General features: G+C 42.3%; 1 protein-coding gene across 1 annotated transcript in view; it reads left to right on the top strand.

Moving 5' to 3' along the window:
- Nucleotides 1-2,281: 2,281 nt before the first annotated feature.
- LOC124711628 (rabphilin-3A) overlaps nucleotides 2,282-8,236 on the top strand; it is a 1,025,602-nt gene continuing 1,019,647 nt past the window's right edge. Inside the window, exon 1 of the mRNA XM_047241806.1 lies at nucleotides 2,282-2,462. The gene's annotated coding sequence lies outside the window, so the exon portion shown is untranslated. The remainder of the gene's footprint in view (nucleotides 2,463-8,236) is intronic.

Below are 8,236 nucleotides of genomic sequence, written 5' to 3'. Positions count from 1 at the left end.
ACGCGGTGGTTTCGTTAGCTTACATAATTCTTGATTCGCTCTTCCGGATAACTGTGTTGTACACTAGCAAAGCTTCGGCTACCTGAAATGTTCTTTACAAACTGTGACAGTTTTAACTCTCTCTTTAGGGCTAAAGTGAGATTGGCGACCTGTTAAATTGATATAATTGTGGGTGGCAGTACTGAGTATAAATGCTCGTCTACCGATAAACATTTCTGGTTAATGCGCGGAGAAATACTTCGCGTAGTTTATTCCCTGCCGGGAATGCCTGACATTTCGCAGTGTCCACGAATGGGATTTCGCACGGCAGCCCGAAAGATCATAAAGAACATTTCAACTATCAAACTTTTCTAGTGTATAACACAGTCATCCGGATGCGGATATGGAGTTCTGTATGCCAACGAAACCATTGTGTCCACAGTCAAAACAAGCGGGAACGGACGGTTTGTCAACGAAGTGGCAGATTATGGAGCCGCGATAACTTGTCATCGTGGCTGTCCACAAGCACTTCTTCAGACTTCAGGCCATTCATTTGCTTCCTTTTGATTTGGTGTTAGCAGGAAGACAAAACGACAACGACATTTGCCCCCAATTGCTTGCACGGAAACAAAGCTTATTATACGGTTCCTCTCCTTGTCTCCCTAGCAACGCTGGAGAGCTTTCTTTAAGAATAGTAGGAGCCCCATTAATACAGATATGTTAGTCATAATCTCTTCATGAATTAATGGCTCAAATGTTATGTGTATTATGGCCTCAAGTGCTCCGTACTGAAAGATTAAATGTGATGCTGTTACAGCCCCCACAACACATAGTTTGCCCTAGGGGCATCTCTGTTCCCACTGTGTGCAAACGACTCCTGAAGTTCCTATAGCAGGTCATCAGACCTACTACTGCTTTACTCTGCCTATTGTTTGAGTCCAGGATTACACAATTTCTGCTGAAGGATGGTTTCGGCACTATAAGCTTGCCGTTTTATTGGTTTTAGGTCTTATTACAATATTCTACGTGCTAGCTCCTGCTCAAACTACGTAGTTTTTATTTTCCCTTCACGTTAGTTATGGTCATGACAGGGAGAGACGGCAATCGTAATGGCATCAGCTATATTACTGAATTTATAAAGTGATACGTAGTATCCTCTGTGCTGTTACCTTGAGAGACTTTGTATGTGACAGGACATTTGTTTACTTTAAGAGAGAAAGTGAAGAGGCGTCCAGCGACAGAGGTAGAACTTGCTCTTAGCGCTCTGTCAGGGGACAAAACTGAGTTCAGTATTCTAGTCCTGTGAGGCAGGATGTGGCAGATATTAAGCTGATAAGAATAGATTTCTCTACCTGATGGGAGAATCTTTAGAGGAAATATAGCCTATGTCATAGTGTTGTACAGGATTTTCACAAGTAATGGTACTTTATCGACGTGAAAACGCGTGTCATCTGAATTCTTCTGTCATCGAAACTAACTCATATAAAAGGGAGGAATCTACATTCCACATGAGAAATTCGGGGCGTATTGACTTAACAACATGTTCGTTTCGGATTCCTTAAACTGAGGAGTGTGTGGCAGGGGTGGAGCTGCAGTTAGTCCAAGTCGCGTCGCATTGTGGGGAGGTGGAAGGGGCACATGACGTCTGGGGAAAGCCTTTGAAGTCATCAGATGTGGAGGTTATTAATTGATCAATTAATTATTTTGCATATTTAATTTATCAAAAGTAGTGCTGAACACAGCACCCTACTACTACCACCCAGGTTAGAAAATTGTTATGAAGGAGTTTTTCGACTTTTGTGATACAGAAATGCGTCTAAGATTTCCCGGTCACACATGGCGTCATGGATTTTTCCCTGAAAGTGACAGATTCCAAAGCAAAATGACGAATCTGTCAAAGTGTCGGTATTCCAAAGGCCTGCTTTTCACCACCCGGGAATCAGTTCTCCATATGGATTGAAACGCATGTTAATTCGGTACTTCTGTGTTCACGCTGGAAATGGGAACTTTTTAAGCGATTCGGTTCTGAAGCTAGCAAGCTGCAGATGGCAGCGGGCAGGCGGAGTGCAATGAGTAGAAAGCACTTCTGGCTGTTCTCGTCCCAGTGCGCTGGAGTGAGCACACAGAGTTTAGGCACGGCGTGGTGGGGGCATTATCGACTGTTCGGTGTAGCAGCCGAGCCGGCTGTTTGCTGTGACGTAGTTGTGAATGGCGAGGGGTGGGGGCCGGCGAGCTGCGCGGCGGGGTAGCGCAACAGGCTGCCGGCAGGCGGTGTGTCTGTCCGCAGTTGTGCCGAGGTCGCTGCCAGCAACAGGCAGCTGCGGCTGGCGCATCTGCGCGCTTACCTTCTTTGCTCCCGCACGGCGGGCCGCATCCGACTGCTGAACTAGGCGGCGCTTGCGCTGGCGGGCAGCTGCCAAATTTTCCGACTCCGGTTTCCGCGGCAGTAGAAGAGGGAGAGTGTGATTACACATGCTTATTGGGTACGCTAAACAGTGAATTGTACGAAATGAATTAAGTCTCGAAAGCAGAAGGCAAACATTAATTAAAGGTAAACAGTTAGACTCCCAAGGTGTTTACGAGGGAAAATCCGCGACTGCACAATGAAAATTTAGATTTCATTCTGTTGTTATTAGGCCAAATACAAACCTAAATATATCCTACGTGGAATTTTGTTACTAGGTGAAACGCGTCCCATACCGTTTCGTGCGTCAGCTCATCTTCAGGTGACTATTCAAAATTTATTATTATATTACCCTACTAAACTTAAATTCAAATTTCGGGATGTCAGTGAAGTGAGATTCTGGAAATTGTTATTAACATTTATCTCCTAGTATTTGTGACGAACGATATGTATTAAGCGAAGTGTTTCAGCCAAGCTTACACTTTAATGTAATGAAACGTCGGCAACAGTCACATCACTGACTTGCCGAAATTTTTAAACATGTCGATGCTCAATCTGGGACTGTGAAAACTTGACTTTGAAAGGTAAGTATTTCCTCATTATAGATTTACATGTATGTCACAGAATATATTAAACAGTCTGCATTTATATTTCGTCAGAAAAATAATGTTGCTCCATTTCAGTATGATGTCACTTCATATAACTATGACACATACTTTCTTTCTTTTTTTTTTCATACAAGGATGAGAATGAAGCACATTAAATGCTCTGGTATACACAAATTATTCTACCTCACGAGACTATGTTTTGTTCTCATTTTATTGACAGTTTGTGACCATCCTCCATCTGTTGCTACTTTATGCAGTATCATTACTTTTATCAAAACGTAACTGCTCCACCCAAAATCCTCAACTTATACTTCTTATGCTGAAATTTTTGTTGGAAACTACCGTTTTTCTCCTATATTCCTCTTTCTAGTGAAAAGTTCAGTATTCATACATATTTTATTAGAACTCGACATTCTGTCTCTTATTGCAAAGTTGTTCTGTTGACTTGTTTTCCTCGCCATTCCTTCTAACTTTTAACATCCATCTCTCCTCCAATATTCACAGGGTCCATGGTACACTTCCATACAAAATTGTGTTGCCAATGTACAACTTAAGCAATTCCTTCTCTAAACTTGGGTCAATTTTATTTTTATTTTGAAAACTGTTTTCTCTGCAGCAAACATTGTTTGACTGCACCAATATACCTACAGTATCTTACTCAAAGTAATTTGCACGAAGATTCGGCCATATTCAGAAGCATAAAAAATCTTGGAAAAGTCTGAGTGCTCATATTATCATAATATCATTTTCTTCTTGAGAGTAGTATAGTGAACGGCTACTATACTTTGAATAACACGGTGGTTATATATCTTACTGGAGAATGTAGTTGGCTGGTCAATGATGAAGCTGCAACTTCTCCATGAAAGCTTAATCCTCATATAAAGAAACCACTCTTTCTCTCTATAGATTAAGTGGAATCCATCTACGTGCTGTTACAGCCTAAGTAAAGAAAATTTTATGATGGGTCTTCAAATAGATATCAAGAATCCATTCAGAAAAGGATAATAGTCCTCTTCCTAATAAAACCGGCAGAGTCTGGAGATTCGTGCTACAAAACCAGATTTCATTAATCCAGACGATCTATAGGACTCTGTAGTACTTCGTAATAAGTAATCAAAGTTTCGATAGAAATAACCACCAACGCATACCTTTTGCGTATTAATCGGCTTGTGTGTTTCAGACAACACTTCCCTACATAAATTCGAACAAATTCTAGTAATGATTCTTTACGATTAAGGACTGACATGCTTGAGATCAAAATTTCAGCAATGGTGGCTTGCAGCAATGCCTTAATCTTACAAAGACTGTCTTTCTAACAGATCAATTCAGTGTTCTCACATCTTTCGCAAAAGTGTCCCCTGCATTCCAGCATGCTGTTAACATGGGCATTTCACAGAGTAATGCTGCGAGTCCAAGAGCGCTGAGGGTATTCACAAGCGTTTCTCTTTGAGTGTGCCGGCCGCGGTGGTCTAGCGGTTCTAGGCACGCAGTCTGGAACCGCGCGACTGCTACGGTCGCAGGTTCGAATCCTGCCTCGAGCATGGATGTGTGTGATGTCCTTAGGTTAGTTAGGTTTAAGTACTTCTAAGTTCTAGGGGACCGATGACCACAGATGTTAAGTCCCATAGTGCTCAGAGCCATTTGAATCTTTGAGTGTTAGGTATAATTAAGCGAATATTTGACATAAGTTCATTATCCGGCTCCAGCTGCCAGAGACTGTGGTGGTGGTGGTGTGTGTGTGTGGTGTGTGTGTGTGTGTGTGTGTGTGTGTGTGTGTGCTTTTCCGCGACTCAGCATCTGCGCTGTGTGGTGAGTAGCAACTATTCTTTTCATAATATTGTTAAACGTAAAATATTAGTCTTTCATTCGTGTAAAGTAAACGGCGTCGACTTTTATCGTGTTACTTACTCTGTTTGATCTAGCATAATGGGATCCTGTAATAGAGCTCTACTGCTATACTTCGTGTTGAATGGTTTAACACGTGTTTTCTCTCAAACAAGTTCGCGGAATTTGCCGTAAAGGTTATGGGAAAATCAGTTGTATGTGCTGTGTAGAACCTTACAAGATTTCAAGCAGGACATGGGAGTAGCCTGCGCCAAAGATCGTCGATCAACAGGGGCAACTATTCTGGATGTTCCTTCGTCCAGAGACTTTTTTCCACACAACTCTGATCCTCTGCCTATTGGACATTAGGGAAGGATGAAAAAAGAAGTAAGGAAGAAAAAACACTAGTTGATGATCGATGACATATTAACCTCTGATAACTTGGTTACTGTGTTCAACACCATAACGAATTAAAACTAGTACAGTGTCTGGTGTCGAATAAAATTTCATGGTTTCCGATATCACTGTTACTGGAGGATCCATAACGAATTCTTGTTTCTTTATAAAACACATTTCTCACGGTTAATGTCCAGCTATCGCCAGTTAAAATGTCATGAGCAATAGGGCAGAAAAGAGGACACCAAAAATGATTTACTGGTACAACTGCGATTTTCCTGAATGCTAAACACAATAATAATTTCTGTATCTTGTATAGTCAGAATGTTACATGTAGATTTATCATTAAAACATCAGTTAGTTTAGTTTAAGATGTTACGGAACTTAGATAGCAGGTTCAACTGCGCTTTAAATGCTACAACCAACTATCATGCCCTCTCATGGTTCTTTACCTTCTTCCTTCGCATAAAATATTAAACAAACAGAGAAAACGAAAATGACATTCATTATAGCGAGATAGATGGATAGGGGACGATCAAAAAGTTTCCGTACAGTCCAGAAAAACAGTACGCCAATCGGGCAAAATCGCGGTGAGCATTGAGGCAATAATGCCACCGACACCCCAGGTTGAAAATACGCGTTTGGTAAAACATCGTATCCTGCTGCATGAAGAATTCCGTAACTGCCTGCAGCCGATCCTCGTGTGAGAGCAATCGTCGACTCTTCAAGGTATTTTTTAAATAACCAAAGGCGTGATAATCGCATGTGGAGTTATTAGGTGTCTACGGTGGGTGCTCGACTGTTTCTCACTTCATTTGGTGAAACTTCTGCGTTACAACATTTATGATAACGGGAAGTGCGTTATCATGAAGCAGAGCACCCCTTGGCGCACCATTCCACAACGGTGATTTTCGACAAACATGCTGCCCCAAAGATATATTTCATTAGCCGATGAATATCTAACGGTGTTCCTCCTACTGCAGCCAAGGAAAGTATAACAGCGCCGTGGGCCTGTTTGGAAGCATTTGGTAATAACGACGCTATAATTCGCGTTTTCGTATTCAAGGGAAGTAGGTGGCGTAGGCACACTAGCCCCTTCCGTACATGCCGGTGTTTATATACCCGCATCGGAATCGTGCGACGGTGCATCTATGCTATAGCAACGTACTCAAACGGAATTTCTTTTATCGCCCTTTATATGAAACAATCTGAGAAAGTGAAAACGACATTTACGGTTGGAAATGAGATGTATAATATGATAATCGCTCCAAAAATTCCAATGGGTGAGTCATTATATCGATTTATTTTCAGAAGTGTGGAAAATACTGCTTGAAATTTTGTTTCCATTCGATGTTAAACGATTAAAGACACATAAAAAATTAAATTACGAATTTGAAAAATCGCGAAAAAGATGGAGGGTCCTTGTAACGTTGTCGTATAAATAACAGCCAGCTTAGCAAAAATTTTAAATTTGGAAAAGGTTTATCTGTGACCAACATGTATTTATTACGTTTATGCAGAAATTTAGCTGAAACGCGTTAGCAGTTACGCCCGATTAAGAACCCTGTGGACAGAGAAAGAGGAAATATCTCGTTTTTAAATGTAAGAAAAATTTCATGTTCTACCTGAGATACAGAGCAAAATATGATGATCATTCGTCTAATAGAAAGTTAGACAGCCGTTCTGACGCAAAACTGCTGCACTTCGGAGTTGCATGGCTGCAACGTCTCCTTGGTACATGATCTGAGTTTGTCGACCCAAGTATGCGCTCACAGCGTACAAATTCCTGAAGCGTACATGGCACCTTCTTTACCACCCGTCATCATCCGACAGGCTGAGGTGAATGTTCACGTCTCACAGTGGTTGTGGTTTAGCTGTTCTTATGCTAGTCGACGACGTACCGCGATCTTCCAAGTAATATAACAGGAAGCTTGAGTGATCTCGGTGACTCCGTTCTGCTGTCCTGCAGTTGTGATATTACCATGTCTGATGAATTGACTGCGTTTGATCAAAGATGAAATTCACACCCCTCGTCTGCTGCTACAGAGCATCATTTGGAATGACCGGATAAACAGACTGCTCCACAGCACTTGCGTCTTGCACAGCTAGTACAGAACTGCAAAAAGTTTCTCACGTCTACAGTTACGAAATCATACTAAACTTTTCGCTATTAGGTAAATGTGTGCCATCATTTGAAAACTATAAGGAATTAAATATTTTGATGCATCGATCATGTTTTCATCTCTCCTGCAGAAGAAAAAAACAGAAGTAACCTAGCCACCGGGCCCAAAGAACCACGACATGCCAACCTGCCATGTCACGTAGATGTATTATGGAACGGCATACGGTCTGTACGAAGCTCTCTCTGCTTCTCGTTCATAGGAACTACTTAGTTGGCCTAACGAGGTTGAGTGCACCACACCCTACTCGTCAGGACATGATAAAATTTGGGCATTACCGGGAACCGAACTAGGACTTCTGCATGTGAGTCAGACACCATGGAAACTCGACTAGAGTAGCGGACTGTCCACTGACATTAATGTGACCACCGTCAAAAGCCTGAATGACCGTATTTTCCAAAGCGGACTACTGCGAGATGTGCAAGAAGTGTGTCAGTAGGGCTCTGGAAGATACCGACAGGGATGTGGAGCTACTCAGACTGAGGTACCGTGTCCGCCTGCTCTGTTTCTCAGCTGGTACGAACAGTCCGATCGAGATGGTCCCAAAGATTCTGGGAAGTATGGTAGCCAGTGGAGTAAGGTTAACTCATCTTGGTCCTCTTCGAACCACGCACGTACACTATGAGCTGTCTAACACGTTGCGTTATCCAGCTGGTAAATGCCATCATACCGAGAAAAAACAAACTGCACATAGAGGGGTACCTGACCCCGAAAGACAGATGCATGCTTATGTTGACATAATGTGCCTTCCCCACAGACGGAATCATCCAGGGAATGCAACGAAACATTCCCCAGACTATAACGCTCCCTCCTCTGGCCTGGATCCTTCCGACTATTGCTGCAGA

This window comes from Schistocerca piceifrons, chromosome 8 (genome assembly GCF_021461385.2).
Source record: "Schistocerca piceifrons isolate TAMUIC-IGC-003096 chromosome 8, iqSchPice1.1, whole genome shotgun sequence".
Taxonomy (NCBI): domain Eukaryota; kingdom Metazoa; phylum Arthropoda; class Insecta; order Orthoptera; family Acrididae; genus Schistocerca; species Schistocerca piceifrons.
Note: the sequence above shows the minus strand (reverse complement) of the source record. Positions and strands in the feature narration are given on the sequence as shown.